Source organism: Daphnia magna, linkage group LG4, assembly GCF_020631705.1.
Source record: "Daphnia magna isolate NIES linkage group LG4, ASM2063170v1.1, whole genome shotgun sequence".
Classification (NCBI taxonomy): domain Eukaryota; kingdom Metazoa; phylum Arthropoda; class Branchiopoda; order Diplostraca; family Daphniidae; genus Daphnia; species Daphnia magna.
Window position 1 is genome coordinate 9,658,964 of NC_059185.1, and position 16,619 is coordinate 9,675,582.

The following is a 16,619-nucleotide window of genomic DNA, read 5'->3' on the forward strand; positions in this document are numbered from 1 at the left end:
TGAATCTCCAAATAATACTTAAATTAACGCAATTTTAAAAAAAATTTATATTTACAGATTCGTTCCAGAAGTCTTTAATAGAACTGTTTAATGTTTCACTTAAATTATGGGACAATACTCGTCTAACCTGCGATTGGAATTTTCATTTTTATTTACATTAGCCCTCATGATGCTAATTTGGGACAGCAGACTACATATTTTGACAAGTTACATTTTTTCATTAAGATGCGTTATGAGAGCCGAGTGGTTTGGATGTTTGGTTTAGTATGAATAAAACTATTAGCTCGAGGTTCGATCCCGAGGCAAGACATTCCTTTTTCAAGCAGGTAAAATCTATTTCATAAGGAAATTTCTGAGAGAGGCACTGAGGAGACTGCCAGGCAGCGGTGCCGTGTTTCACAAACAAGAAAATTAAATGTGTCTTTCAACAATGGAAACAGAAAAAATCGTGTAATTTTACAAAAGGAAAAAGAGTGGCATAAAGTACAAACAAAACGATTATTTTCTCGCCATCTTATCTTCCATGTCCCTGTTTCTTCAAAGTTAAACAAATAATAACAAATTAAGGAAAATGATGGAAACTTAAAAGTTTTTGCTTACTTGACAAAGGTGTTCAAACATGTAGGACAACAAAAGCTAGGAATGCCAAATTCTTCCAAGATGTCCCTACGAAAACAGGCGTTATGGATCCACGAATCGCAAACCCTACATTGGTTGCAGTCATCCTCTGTAACTGTGCTTTTACACAGCATACAGAGGACGGTTAACAACGTTTCTTGGTATTCTTCGACAGAAACATTCCCGACTTTCTGTCTGGCTTGAATCCTTGAGGAACGCCGTGAACCCTCCACAATGACCTTTTCCGCAGTCTTTCTAGCCTTTTTCCCTTTTGTTTTTGGCCTGTATTGCAGATGAAAAGGTTGAACTAGAAAAATGAAGCATTAAACATATAAAGATTTATGATCATACCCTGAAAACGCATCATCTGTGGACAAACCGGCGTGTGGGATATTTGCCTCAGATGGCCCGGGTGTAGGCAACGATTGAAAATTTCCGTTCCTATTAAAATTTTCTTAGATCGATGTTTCTTGAAATGAAAATTTTAACTTACATTTCCATGTATTGGAGATATCCCTTCATCCACGTCATCGTCGAACTCCTCATCTAAGTGTGGCGCAATTTTTTTCTTCAGAGCTTTTCCCTTTCCTGCACTTTTTCCCGTTTGGTCTTGCTTCCGTTTTTCCACCTCCGCCAAATGTTTCTTGGCTTTATCTGCTGTTAGGATGGCTAACGGCGGGTCCCGCATTCGTGAAGGTTTCGGAATCGTTGGTAGGGGGCCAAAGTCCAGGTTTGACGAAGCCCTGGATGTGGACACAGCTGGAGCTGCTAAGTGCAAAAAAAAGCCTAGCTTAAGATGTCAAAGAAATAGAGCTATTGTTGCCACTTACCTCTGATGTTTCCAAAATATCTTTGAATAAGGTCTTTCCATAAATCGTACTTGACCCTATCCATATCACTCAGCTGGTCCAACATTTTTGAAACTTGCTCGCCCTGTTCTTCTGCTCCCAGAATTTGTATAAACCTGTCTATGGTTACTGGTGAAATATTCTTTTCAAATTCTGCGATTATTGCGTGTCCACTCTTGAATTTTGAATAAAATATTAAGACAAATTAAAGTAATAAATATAAAAAACCTTACGTATACTGGGTTCAGAGAAGTACAATCCGATTGCAATCTTGATGCATGAACTCCAGTTAATGGCACCGAAGCAAGTGGATGCTTTTCGCTATTTGATGCATGCCTAGACTAACATTTAAAAAGATTTGAAAAAAATATTGCCAAGAAAGAAAAATGTAGTGCAACAACAAACTTACAATATCAGAAAATCCTTGAAAATAAAGTTCCGATTCAGAGGAAGAACTTTCTTGTGCAGGAGGATCTTCGCACCCGTCCAACGAAGAAAGAGGGACACCATCGATATTTTTGGTTACCGTTTCGCAGCTATCTGTTTCATAAGATTCGTCATCTTTTGACAAACATCTGGAAATTCTAAATGCAAAACGGTGTTGGTTAACAAGTCTATTAAACATTGAACCAGGCTCAATTACAAACTTACTTCACAGCATCAGGATTCCACGGATACAAGCCACAAACTCTGAAACCCTTTTGCCCATACGAAGCAGACAAATTTTGCCACACTTCGTTGAGCAAATGGGCCATGTTCTTCACGGTGACTTTGTTAGTAGGATGCTTTCCTGTCCACTCATGAACTTTAGCCTTCCACAAGCCTTTCAAAGGCTTGAAGAGGGCCACATCACAAGGTTGCAGAATATGGGTAGTGTTGGGGGGGGAAGCAGATCAAGACGATGTCGTTTTCCGTACAAATATCTGAAATCCGGATATTTATATGACTGCGATGGCCATCCAGATACAGAACAACGGGAAAGTGAACCTCCTTGATCTTCAGTTCTGGAATAAACTGATGCAGCAACCAATGGCAGAAGGCATCGACCGTCATCCACCCTTTTTTTGTGAAAAATGCTTTGAAACCAGGTGGCATTTCCTCATTTGACATCCACCGCTGCGCCCTTTCGTAAGGATAGATAAGAAAGGGGGGTAAGATCCACCCCGACGCTGAAACTGTCGTCAACACAGAAACACCAGTCTTAGCTGAGCTTTTCAGTGAGAGATATACGTCTTTACAGCCAAGCTCGGCTAAGACTTTCCCTTTGCCTGGTGCAATGAGAAAGAAGCTTTCATCGCAATTGAAAGATCTCGTGGGGTCCGTGAAAATACCCTCTAAGCCATTGTCACTATGAAACAAAATTTTAAATGAATAAAAAATGTTACGATATGTTTTAATGCACTATGTGTTTTAATCGATAAACACACTACGAATGTGAAGTGGTGCATCTAAGTGAGGGTGCAACGGGGACGAAGATACTACAAAAAATTAAATGGGACCAACTTGAAATATTTTTCAACATGCTTAGCCCATTGCTTAAGGTCATGAGGAGTTATCTGGCTCTTCCCGAGATCTACAATTTCCGCCGTTCTTAGGGACAGGTTGTGCCGCTTCTTAAACTTTGGAAGCCATCTTTCCGTCGGTCGATTGTTGGCGAATGCTGTCACCCTTTTTGCCTTATTCAAGGTATGCTGAATAGAATCCAGCAACTCCTTGTTTGTCACCGGGAACCCTGCACTAGCCATACTCCGAACCCAATTTGCTACGATGACTTCGTCATCTTCTAAGAGAACAGTTGGCCTTCCTTTTTTATTCTTAACTGGGCCTTCATTGTTGCAATCGCTGGCATATTTTAAGATCTTATTGTGCGAGTATAAGCAAAATAAAAATTAGCATTAGTAAATTTGGTATTTTATGAGAAGTTTTTACTATCTAGGGGAGAGTGGGGCCAATAGACCAGTTTCGGATGCTGCGTTGCAAAATTTTTAAAAATCGAGGGGGGTTTCGATTGCAGGGGGAGATAGGAAAAAAGGGGGTTTTGATTTATTTACCCAGTAATACTTATCCAATTCAGGAAATGTTTTAGAATACTACACTTTAAGACATTCTGCGTCTTCTCCAGTCATTTTAAATAATTAATCATCCCTAGTTTATCCATGAAAATTAATTCAAGTAAAAGGCTAGGTATGCTGTTTAGTATTTTTTGCGTTTTTAGTAGTGGTTATCATAGCTGTCAAGTGTCAGTCCTGTCACAGGCTTAATATTACTCTGTGTTGCGAACTGTGAATTTACTTGTGCCAATTTTAGAAATGGTTAAGATATGTGCTATTGTGGGATGCATAAACAAAGCTGGAAACGGAGTATCTTTCTTTTGTATTCCAAAAGTAATACAGAAAGACACAGAATCAGAACAACAATTACAGAAGAAAAGACGTTCGTTGTGGATCAAGCAACTAAAAAATAGCATTTCCATAACTGATCACAGTGAGACTGGAGTAAGCCGGGACGGTTTTTGTTTTCCCCCTATATCTCCCAAACTAATCATTAAATTAATTTATTATTTTGTTTTTATGTATTCCATATGGTAATGTACCCCCCACATTTTTATTTAATAATAAACCATTTTCCCATATAAGACCTTTAAAGTTTTCTTAGATTTGTGGGAGGAGCCTATTTTGAGGGGTAAGTGAGGACACTAGGGTGGGTGGTGAGGGACGTCCTCCGTTTTCGCCTTAAAATTCATTTAAAAAATTTGTAAAAATTGAAATAGCGTCCCACTGCATAGACTCTATAAGTTAATAAATGTTTCAATTTGATTATTGTGTAAATAAAATTTTTTTCTTATATGATAAAAAACTCTTATTACAAGATAGGTGGGGGTTGGGCTTATTGTAATCGATTAATATGCTGAATAATCGATTGCTTGTAATCATAGTAAGGAACAGTAATGGCGTCATGAACTCGGTGATGATTGATGGGCTTGAAGGCCAAACCCGCCCACTAATGTCCCATTTTAGTCAAAAACAGCTGTCCCGATTTCCCGATAAAGACTATTTTTTTAAAACGTTAATATTAGCTACAGTAATGGATCGAAAATTATAATTTTTGTTTTTAACAATAAAGAAATGATTAAGCTTCATTCCCATATTAAATTTACATGCCATTTGCGATTATTTTTTTCTAGAAACATTAAATGGCGGAGACAAAATTAACTAAAAAAAACCGTTTTTTTAGTTTTGTTAATAATTTATACAGTTATTGACAAAACTCAACCAAATTTCATGCCAAAGTAGATTGTATGTATCTAAATAACAAACTAAAAACTTTTTTAATTTTATTAATATCTACTATTTTTCCCCCTACTGTCCCTCTTGACCCGGTGTCCCGGCATACTCCAGTCTCCCCTACTAGGGTTTGTAATGAACATTTTATTACTGGTTAGTAAAGAATTCATATACAACAATTTAACATATGTTTAATGTTGTTATTTGGCGTTGCAGGGACTCCTAACAAAGATGAGTCTCACCCTGATTGGGTCCGACACCCAGTGAGAAAATTGTTGTTACACCATTATTGGCTAGCTATTTCGAAGATTCATCAGCAACTATATCTGCAGTATTGCTAGTAACATTACCATGAGAGTTTTACGGTTCTTAAAGTAATGTATTTTAAATTATTTATTAGAACCCTGAAGAACAGACTGCGGAATACGGTGATCATATGGATCTTGAAACAGCAAACACTCATTCCAAAAATGAACCAGTTGATGAAGTAATAAGTCACTGGGTGTCGATGACTGTTGATCTTTACTTTCCACTTGCTTCCTGTTGCATTTTCTTAAATGATGTTGCAATTTATTTTTTGCATCTTCTTTACTTGTTATTATATCAGCATTACACTTCACGTTGGGGACCCAATCAGGGTGAGACTCATCTTTGTTAGGAGTCCCTGCAACGCCAAATAACCTAAATTGGCGCGTTTGCTTAACACGCAATCATATGGGGCAAAGACGGGAGAAAAAAAGCATTTTTTACAAAAATTTTTACTTAAACATTAAGACTTATAAGTAAATTCCTATTACGCCGAGTTAAGGTGACATGGAAAACGTGAAAAATGGCGAAGATTTCAGAAAAATCTAAAAATAAACATGTGTCCCAATAAGGGACAACAGGTTCCAAAATAAATCTCGTTTACGTAGCTCATAAGATGAAAAAATTACTAAATTGTCTTTAAAATTATGAAAAGTTTATTAGCTTTGAAGTTACGAAAAAAAATGGTAAAAGGAGATAGCTTTAAATTTTTTGAAATTTCGAGGATGAAGCCAGATTTGAATCTAAGTCCCTAAAATATTTTTTCATTATTTTGGTCAAAAGGATGCAAAAAAACATTGAAACATTAGGTATCAATCGATTTGCTTTTTAATTCTGCGTCGATTGATATAAAAATATCGCAAAAAAAAAATTTTGCGTTTTTTTTTTAAATCGGTGTCCCAAATTAGCGTCGGCTGTCCCAAATTAGCAGGAATAGGGGTTTTTTTCTTTTTCCGCATATTGATATTAAAATAATATTTTATGGGACAGACTTACACTTAATTAGTAGAACTTTTAATTCTCTATCTTTTGATATTATTAGTGAAAGGGTTTGTTTAATTTTACCTTAGATATATCTTTTGCCGTCTAGGTGTCTGCTAACAGATAGTACACTGTCTAGGTTTTTCGCCCGTAAGCAAAACGTACAGATTTCAATTACCGTTTTCTCGGGTAATGTTATGATTTATAATATATAACCCTCATTTTAGTTTATAATTCGCCTATTAGATGTCCCAGTAGACCCACCATCGGAATTTTATTCGTGAAATGAAAAAAATTGTATCCTTTGTCCCAAATTAGCAGGAACCGGGCCGGTGTCCCAATTCGCATGGTTCCAATTCGCATGGTATAGGAACATGGTACCGACGCGTAGATGAGAGAGCGTAAATGGGACGAAAACTGGAATCTTAAAAATCGGCAACTCTGGCCGGGTGTGTAGCGGAGTAGTCTATTTTAACATGGGGTCTTATGGGACTACCCCCTTTGAAGCCCTATATTTATTTACTTAAAATTGTTTTTCAATTTCTAACATTTTTTATCGCGCGTAGAATAAATTTTTTTACAAAGTACATTTTATTAATTATACTTGAAAAATGTAGAAATAATTAAAAAAAAAATAAAACTGTCCAAGAATTTTGAACCTTCCTAAACTTTCCACTTCTGCTTTACTGTTCCACATTATCGGTTAAGTGTGGAATTTGTTTATTGGAATTCTTGTTCCGAAGAGCTCTGTATGTGTCCGACTTGTACATCAATACAATCTACACAAATTTTTGCGATCCGGCTGTGATCCGTTCGTTGCAGCTCTTATACCTAGGACAATTAGTAATTTGAAATTTTTTTTAGCACTATTTATACTTACTTTTTAAAACCCGTACAAAATCGTACTGTGGGATCACATTTAAATTTGCAATTGAAAATTGGAAATGGGAGTCTAATTGTAAATATTTTATTGTTTTGATTACATGTAATCAAACTTTATATGTTAATAAACGTGTGTTTCAAATTTAAATGTTTTTATGTAAATTTACTATTCTTTTTAAATTTAAATTGGGTTACTCAAATCGGGTAAACGTAAACGTCAATTTTTCGCCGTGTTTAACGTATTTTTTTTTTTTTTACCCCCACGTTAACGTTTAACGGTACGCGTTATCTTAAAATTAATGCTGCATATAAACGAAATAATATGAAAATCCTCATATACTCTTGTTTTTTAGACCATATAACCTAGTTTACTTTGTTTTTATTAGATTTTATGAGAATAACACAGCAGAAAAGTTATTTACATTAGAAAAAACTACCCTTTTTCAAATTTCCCAAATGTTTTACAACACACCCGCCGGGTGTGTTGTGGCGAAAGGGGTTGTTGAAAAAGGGTAGTTTTTCTAATGTAAACTAGGTTATATAAGTTAAAAAACTAGAGTATTTGGGGATTTTAATGTTATTTCGTTTATATGCAGCATTAATTTTAAGACTAAAATTTCGACGAATAATTTTAAGAAAAAATTTCGACGCGGAAACCGATTTGAGTAACTCCTAAATTAAAAAAAAAAGTAAATCTACATTAAAAACATTGAAATTTGAAACACACGTTTATTAACATATAAAGTTTGATTACATGTAATCAAAACAATAAAATATTTACAATTACCCCCATTTCCGATTCTAGGAAACCGCTGAAAATGGAAAAAGCAAAAGAAAGACCTGTACAAAAATTATCTCGAAGTTTTGAAACTATATAACGAGAAAAATAATGAAAAACATAATATACTAAATAACGTATTAAGTTAACGATTACATAAAAAAAAATAATATTTAACGAATAATGACAAAGATGGAAAAAAAAATAACGACACAATACTAGTAAAGCCTAACCGTTTTTTCAAAATCTGAAAAAACGACATCTCTTAGAGTTCGACCAAAAAAACAAAATATTTTTTTGATGTAAGGAAAATATTTGTTCCCCGTAAAATCAGTCGTTTTTAATTAAACGAAACCAAAAAATTGCTGGCGCGCCAGCATTGCTCATTTGTTTTACACGTTTATTCGAAGAACTTTAAACCCAACGAGAAAAAAAAATCTGATTTTCGGGAATGCTGTTGAATTCTGAATCAAAATCGTGTATTTTAACTTGATGTAGAATTTAGTAAAAAATGGGGAAATTGGACGGCCACAGCTTTCTTTATAAAAATCCCCAGTCATTGGCTGTCAATAAACATGTATGCAACTACTCCCGTGTTACCTGGGCACATAACTAAATCAGTATTGAGAGTATATGCTTAAAGTGGCAACACACCCGGCAAAACAACTAGAAATTCAACAATATATTGTGAAACAGAAAAAAAAATTGTGATTTTATGAAAAAACGTTTATTTTCCGGAATCGTTTCACTGGAACAAGGGGTAAACATTTCTTTGCAGGTTGTGTCTATTGCCATATGGCTAATTCGATTGGAGTGGGACGAATACAGATATGAAGATGCCATTGAATATGTGTCCTAGCTGCATGGAATATAACATTTTTGCTAACTTTCCTTTCATCGTATTTTTGGTAAACATTTCGAAAGAAACTAGTACGAATGTTTAGCAAACCATGTCACTGCCAATGTTGAACTAATCTTTCTTAACGACCGTAGCCTTTTCCAGCAGAATGACTTTCATAAGCTCCCCTCATCGGCGCAGAATGACCTCCATGTCCTCCACCCCTATGCGATCCGTGGCCACCGTAACCTTTGGCTGCCGATGCTGCATGACCTCCATATCCTCCGCTGGTTGGCAAAGCATGACCACCGTATCCTCCGTTCATTGACGCAACATGACCACCCATATCCTCCGCTCACAGGGGACGCGTGATTGTTGCTGTAGCCTCCACTCTTAAGCCGACGGACCGCTTGACTACTGCCGTACCCTCCGCTTGCAGGAGAAGGATGCCCTCCGTATCCTCCACCAACTGGTGCACCATGTCCATCATACGCACCACTAACGGGGGCAGCATGACTACTGAAATGCCCTCCACCCACGGGTGATGTGTGACCACCGTATCCTCCGCTGATTGGCGCAATTTGACCTCCGTACCCCCCGCTCACAGGTGTTGTGTGGCTGCTGTGGTGTCCTCCTATCATCGGAGAGACGTTGCCTACGTATCCTCCATGCGTCGAATGGCCAGCGTGTCCCAAACTCATCGGTAATGTATGACCACCGCCATGTCCTAGACTTTGTTGGCCACCTTATAATTATACAAGTTCATAACTTGATTTATAAAATTTTGTAGCTGTGAATATCTATTTTCCTTGTCCTGGTTGGTCTCGGACGTGCAAGGAGCATCACTTACCATAGCCACCGCAACCACCTCCACTCCCGCCGCCTCCTCTTCCTACACATCAAAATCAATAAATAGATATTGGATCTAATCTTCGAAATATTACTAAAAGTAATAGAATTTTGTTGAGTTTTTAAAACCTTTTTTATGGGCGTCGGATGCCGAGAAAACCAAAGCAGCTACCAGCAACGTTGTCCACTGCAAAATGGAACAAATTTGAATTAAAACCAAAATCAATGATATCTGCTTTTACAATAGAATCAAACAAACCATAACATTGGAGAATGAGCACATTTTGATGAAGATTGCGTTGCGTTAGAGATTGGTAGGGGATACCGGACCCATCTTGGACAGTTCTGGTTTTCCCCTTATATCTCCACTTTTTAAAAATCAATTTTATTAATTTTTTTTCAGGATCAATCAATTGTGTTCTTTGCATCCCCTTGATTTTTTTCAGCGATGTAACTTCAAAATTGTAGAAGTTACATCGAATTCAATGTTTTTGTGTTTTTGAGCCGAGCCGGGGTGGGATTGGACAAACCCCTGTTCCAGGTTAGACACGGCCCAGAAAGGAGAAAAGAAATGTAAAAAACTATTTCAAAAATATTGTGCGAAAGTAATTTGTGTAATGACAGGTTCAAAAATTTTTTTTTAATGATATAACTGAAAATCGGCCCAACGCCAGTAAAAGAACAAAAAAAATTTGCGATTTTTTCACGTTTTTTTAATTTTCTAAATATCTAGTGAAATAACAGTCGGGGATACATGAAATTTTCTACAGTTGAAGATTTCATAAATGGGAACATACGGTGTAAAAATTTGATTTTTAGAATTTTTTAAACTAATTTTCCCGTCACTGTCCAACATGGTACAGTGTCCAAGATGGGTCCGGTCTCCCCTATTTGCAAATGCACGGTTTGCAACTGAAGAGCAGTAGATTTGCAGCGGCCTTTTTATATCGAACGCCGAGAAAAAGACCTTCGGAAACGTCAGCAAAAAAAAATTAAAAATAACAAATTGTATAAACTGCTCGTGCAAAACACGTCCGCATCGCCTAGAACTGTGGTGTTGCCAATGCCACCCCCATCTCACCTTCAAAAAAACAAAAGGAATGGTGCGAACAAAGAATAGAGATGAAATAACCATCCATGCGAGAAAAAAAAAGATGTCAGTTCTTCACGTTTTGTGACCAAAAACCTTCAGCCATCCCCTCTTTTAATATTCCTTAATAGATTTATGGCGCGGGAATTCCCAAGACCAATGCTTAAAAGTACCCTTGTTGCTCATTGTTTTATTTGTTTTACATCCACGGATTGAAGGAAAAGGCTTCTTCCGTGACATGGGTAACACACCGAGGGGTTGGCAACTGATTTGAATCTCGTACACCCTGTCGAGAATCAGTTTAAATCTTAAGCCAAAATTTTGAATCTAAGCCAAAATCTTTGAATCTAAGCCAAAAATTTTGAATCTAAGCCAAAATCTTTGAATTTAAGCCAAAATATTTGAATCTAAGCCAAACTGTTTGAATCTAAGCCAAAATTTTTGAATCTAAGCCAAATTATAAATCTTAAGCCAAAAACAAGTGCGAATCTTAATTAAACTTTTGTGAATGTTAAACAAAATTAAAGTCTTTAAAATAAAATATTATAAATTACTTGCGTTCTTAATTAAAATAATGTAGTTTCAATTCATAGAGATAAGTTCTAATCATATTTGCTTAGCCCCACCGACTCTGTGATGCCTGTATATCGATTTCGAATGATCGATGATCTGAAACGTCAAAAATTGTCGTCTGAAATAATTCGAATAAAGACGCTGAATAGAAATAAGACAAAATGAGTCAAGCAGAGAATGTTTATGACACTTTTGAAAAATACGGATTAAATTTGCCCATTCACATAAAAAATCTTCTTCTAAAGCTAGGCTATAGTAGCCTTAGATCTTTTGCTCAAGAACACCCTATCGATAATGATAAACTTCAAGAGATAGAAGACAATATTAGGATGCACGTAGCCAGCACATCTATGATTAATAAATTAGAAAAGCACGAAAATTCATCAGCAGAAAAAATCAATTTATTTGGAGAATTGTTCTACGAAAACCCAAAGCTTTTCACGTTCTTACCTGGAGAAAGATCATCTATTATATCCGCAGTAGAGCTTTGTGCAAGCATACTAAAGGAGAACAAAATCCCAGTCTTACAAGTGAATTCCCTGTTTAGAAAACATTCTTCAGTAGCATCTTCCCTTGCAGCAACTAGACCTCAGCTGGCTATTGACACCACCAAGGGCAACGCTCAGCAGTTCCTCACAAGCAGTAACGCAGCAGGGATGAACCAGCTTCCTACATCCAAAGGACGTAGCCTACTAGAAGCAGCAAGTAATAACTGGATCCAACGCTTCAAACAAACAAATAATCTCAACTATACCTTAGAAGATTTTACTGTATATGAAGAAACCAGAAAAATAGTTTGCGAACACAAGGATCATTTCAAAGCCACCACAATCAGGATGTTGTTCGACGATAAAGGATATTGGAAAATTTCTAATTTTTTAAGACATGTTACAGTAAGTAGGCTAAAAATAAAGCATTTGAGTTAAATAAAACATAATAACAATTCTTTTACCTAGGACTATCACTCAGCACTGAAGCCGACTGGACCATCAGAAGAAAAAATTGTCAACGTAGACATAATAGACACTAGCAACAGTGATGGTGGGAATATCAGGAATGAAACTAAAACAAATGGAAATAAGGTAAATAGTGATGATGAGGTACTATAAACAATGCAAACGAATGGAAATTTGAACTGCTAAACCCTTGTTGACACTTTTTGCAGGAAACTGTTTCTTTACCGCCAGCGGTTGCTGGTGCTGGTAATACCAAAAGCACTGATGAGCCATCCTACAAGATTCAGGAGCAGGGAACCAACAATAAGGTACTCCAGAAGCTTACTGATGGATTAGGTAATAGTTTGGTATCAACATTTATTGACTAAGACTAAAAGTATTAATTTCTTGTTGTAGGATTTCGCTTCAGCAAAAAATCCACCAGTAAGAATACCTATACATGGCGGAACAAGAAACAACAAGGAAACATGATGTAAAAACTGGAGATACATCACCCACGACAATTAGTGGTCGACATATCCCTCCCGAACTGCAACGATTTATAGCTGTACTTTTATCTCTATCTTGTATTCCAGGAGTTAAAAACAAAAGTAGTTTGACTGAAAATTAAGTATGCGGCAAACGTTTTGAATTAAAGATGGGTTAATCGTTTATTAATCCCAAACTGCAATGGTGGAAACAGTTTTCGTAAAGCACCAAGTTGTTGTCGTTAGGCTTATCATACCTATTGTGGATATTCTGCTTGTTAAAATTGAACATAGTAACAGAAGGCAAACATTCATAACCAGCATTAGGTTATCATTCGCACAGCTGATTGATTCGCACAGCTGATTCGCAAAGCTGATTCGCACAGCTGATTCGCACAACATCAAAGCTGTTTGACCGATATGAAACAAAAAATATATAAAATATAGGCCTTCGTGCTGTATTCTTTTCTCTGAACATACAATATACCACCATTTTTAATTTTTTTGCCATCGGTGAACACAATATTTTTGCCGTCCACGAACTTAAATATTTTTTGAGACCTTCAAAGCCAAAGACTACAGAAATATAAATCGATGATAAACAGTCTGAAGCCAACAATCTCCTTGTGGATTAGTCAGTGGTTTTTAACATCTGTATAGCCACGTCAAGAATTTCGTAGCATTATGCTGTTGTTTGGTGTCACATTATCTTGGAATATCACTCAAAGACGCACCTAATAGTATTAGAAAGACCAATCCAAGCTAGCTGAAGAATAATAATAACTTTTTTTTTGGTGCTATTAACCCAAAAGTTATGGCAACGTGCAGAACAAGAGTATGTTTATTATTACTGCCCAACTTCCGGATGATATATTAATAACTACATTTACTTGAAATTGACATAACATTGATGAACAATGTTTGTTTAATTTTTTATTTGTGTTCATTTGAAAATAAACGAAAATCTTTATGCTTTTTCCCTCTTATTCACCCATATTTCAACCGTTTTTCTCTTATTCGCCCATATTTTCACCTTTTTCAAGATGGCTAGATTACTCTTACCACTCTTATTACTTATGCAGGCGCTATTTTTTTTTTTGCTTTAGTTCCTCATTCGAAACTTTCTTTCATAAAGATGAATTGTTCAAGGATGTTTTCCGCCTTTTCCGAGGAAGAAGGAAGAAGAGCAACTGTGATTACCACTGAGATGCTTGTCTGCATGAACAGCCATTTCGTGCCTGCTCTTCAATTTCTGGCAAATCCACAGGGTCTCTTACTGGATCTCGACGCTTATGCCTTTCTTTTAGAATTTAAGAGGCAATGTAAAGAGGACCCAAATTTCTTGAAAAATTCTGGTTCGTCGGAAAACCTCTTCACATTAGCCCAAATTGACATAGCCATTGAAGGGCGGCACGCGGCAGTCCACGGCAGACAAAGCAAAATATTAACCAACTGGAGCCCATATCTTCAATCATGGCGGTACATAACCGGAAAAATCGGTCAAAACTATCATTTGGAAAAAATTCGCCAATTTTCAAATCGAATCAATCGAATAGCAACAACAGGCCAAACGAATACAACTTATGTTACTTCAAGGAGAGGCGACGACGTGGCGACAATGTTGATAAATGAAATGACAGTTGCAACGAACTGCTTTTTTGCGCCAGCTTTGGTGTCTTTTTGTCGTCGCATACGGTTATTACCTAACTCAAATCGATTCAGTACTATTTGGGACGTTGATGTGCAAGGGTATATCAAAGCTTTAAAGGACACATGTTGTAAAGATAGCGAATTCCTCGTAAACGAGGGAACAGGCGACAACAGGTTCACTCAGCGTCAGCTAGTGCTTTCGCTTTTAACACGAAATGACGTAGTCCATGGCAAACGGCAACAAGTGCTGGCAAAATGGAAAGTGTTCATAAATTCCTGGATATACGTTCTGAGAAAAATCGCAAAATATGAACATGCCGACCAGCTTAAGCGAATTTTCGATTTTATGTACGGAATTGACAAGTAGTATGGCGAAGAATCCCGTAGGAGTAAGGAACATATTTTTTTAGACTTAAGCTCACCTGCCGTGCTTTCGGTGGTAGCAGCCAGACCAAGTAGGGGAGACTGGAGTAAGCCGGGACGGTTTTTGTTTTCCCCCTATATCTCCCAAACTAATCATTAAATTAATTTATCATTTTGTTTTTATGTATTCCATACTGTAATGTAACCCCCATATTTTTTATATAATTTAATAATAAACCATTTTTCCATATAAGACCTTTAAAGTTTTCTTAGATTTGTGGGAGGAGCCTATTTTGAGGGGTAAGTGAGGACACTAGGGTGGGTGGTGAGGGACGTCCTCCGTTTTCGCCTTAAAATTCATTAAAAAAATTTGTAAAAATTGAAATAGCGTCCCACTGCATAGACTCTATAAGTTAATAAATGTTTCAATTTGATTATTGTGTTAATAAAACTTTTTTCTTATATGATAAAAAACCCTTATTACAAGATAGGTGGGGGTTGGGCTTATTGTAATCGATTAATATGCTGAATAATCGATTGCTTTTTATCATTGTAAGGAACAGTATTGGCGTCATGAGCTCGGTGATGAGTGATTGGCTTGATGGCCAAACCCGCCCACTAATGTCCCATTTTAGTCAAAAACAGCTGTCCTGATTTCCCGATAAAGACTATTTTTTTTAAACGTTAATATTATCTACAGTAATTGATCGAAAATTATAATTTTTGTTTTTAACGATAAAGAAATGATCAAGCTGCATTTCCATATTAAATTTACAAGCCGTTAATTATTAATAATAATTTATAATTAACGATAATTAATTTTTCTTTTTAAAGATAAAGAAATGATTAAGCTTCATTTCCATATTAAATTTACAAGCCGTTAATTATTAATAATAATTTTATTAATTAATAATAATTAATTATATTAATTACAAACATTAATATTATCTACAGTAATTGATCGAAAATTATAATTTTTGTTTTTAACGATAAAGAAATGATTAAGCTTCATTTCCATATTAAATTTACAAGCCATTTGCGATTATTTTTTTCTAGAAACATTTATTGGCGGAGACAAAATTAACTAAAAAAAACCGTTTTTTTAGTTTTGTTAATAACTGATACAGTTATTGACATATGTATCTAAATAATAGACTAAAAAAATTTTTAATTTTAATAAAATCTACTATTTTTCCCCCTACTGTCCCTCTTGACCCGGTGTCCCGGCATACTCCAGTCTCCCCTATTGACAATCACCATCGCAATCTGTTTGCAACATATATTGCTGTCTATTCTAGGGTTTGCTTCCATCTAAAAACCTGGTGAATAAACCACAACCGGTGTCAGAACGTCCGGTCCAACCTCCTCTGCCTGGCAGAGCTTTTAAAATTATAATTACCAACTCTCCTATGAGTAGCTTGAGTTATTAGTTGCGTGCATTCACAAAATTCTGTACGTATCTGTGTGTGTGTGTGTGTTTATCTGTGTGTGAAATTTGTATACCTTTGATCGACCTTTGATGTAAATTACCTAGTCAAAATTACCTCTTGTGTTCATGTGTGTGTCTGTGTGAGTATGAGTGTGTTTAGGTGCTGTAATGTTTTGGCTATAGTTAAAAATGCACTGCTTTAAACTTCAAACAAAAATGTTTTTGTCTTTTATTGGTGTTCGTTGGGGGGAGGGGGTAAGAAGGCAAAGGTAGCCTTCTTAGATAAGCGAAAAAGCTGCAGTGAAAAAATAACCTTTTTTAAAACTCCAGTCAGTGTGTTGAAGTAAAAGGTGATGAAGTGAAATGAACGACAGTGATGAACTTTATTCAAGCTGTATTTGAGCGGGGAGGGAGTCTTTGATACACGCTAGACAAAAGGAGACTGGATCTGTGAGCTTCTTAGTTAGGGTGGGATGGAGGCTGAGTTGCCAGATGTGGCGTCATCACACGCCCTTTTTGACGAGCAAAACATACAGTAAAGTGTGTTTTTGGCTCTCATGGTACAGTATCCTGCACAAAAATCCGAACACCGATTTAATTTTTTAAAGCTACCTATTGGCGGGGTAAAGGGTTTTTTGTTTTTTAGACGGGGTGATGAACACATAGGGCAGGGTTGGGTAAGTCTAGACCTTTTTTTTATGCCTTAA

At 36.3% G+C, this 16,619-nt stretch overlaps 1 long non-coding RNA gene and 1 pseudogene across 1 annotated transcript; one reads left to right on the plus strand and one right to left on the minus strand.

The window, feature by feature from the left end:
• The first annotated feature begins 4,779 nt into the window (after window positions 1-4,779).
• Window positions 4,780-5,425, plus strand: LOC116936295. Its single transcript, XR_006645351.1, has 3 exons — window positions 4,780-4,903; window positions 4,967-5,090; window positions 5,151-5,425. It is a non-coding gene; the product is annotated as an uncharacterized LOC116936295 (long non-coding RNA).
• Window positions 5,426-8,408: 2,983 nt separating this feature from the next.
• Window positions 8,409-10,276, minus strand: LOC123471175 (annotated as a pseudogene).
• Between the last annotated feature and the right edge of the window lie 6,343 nt (window positions 10,277-16,619).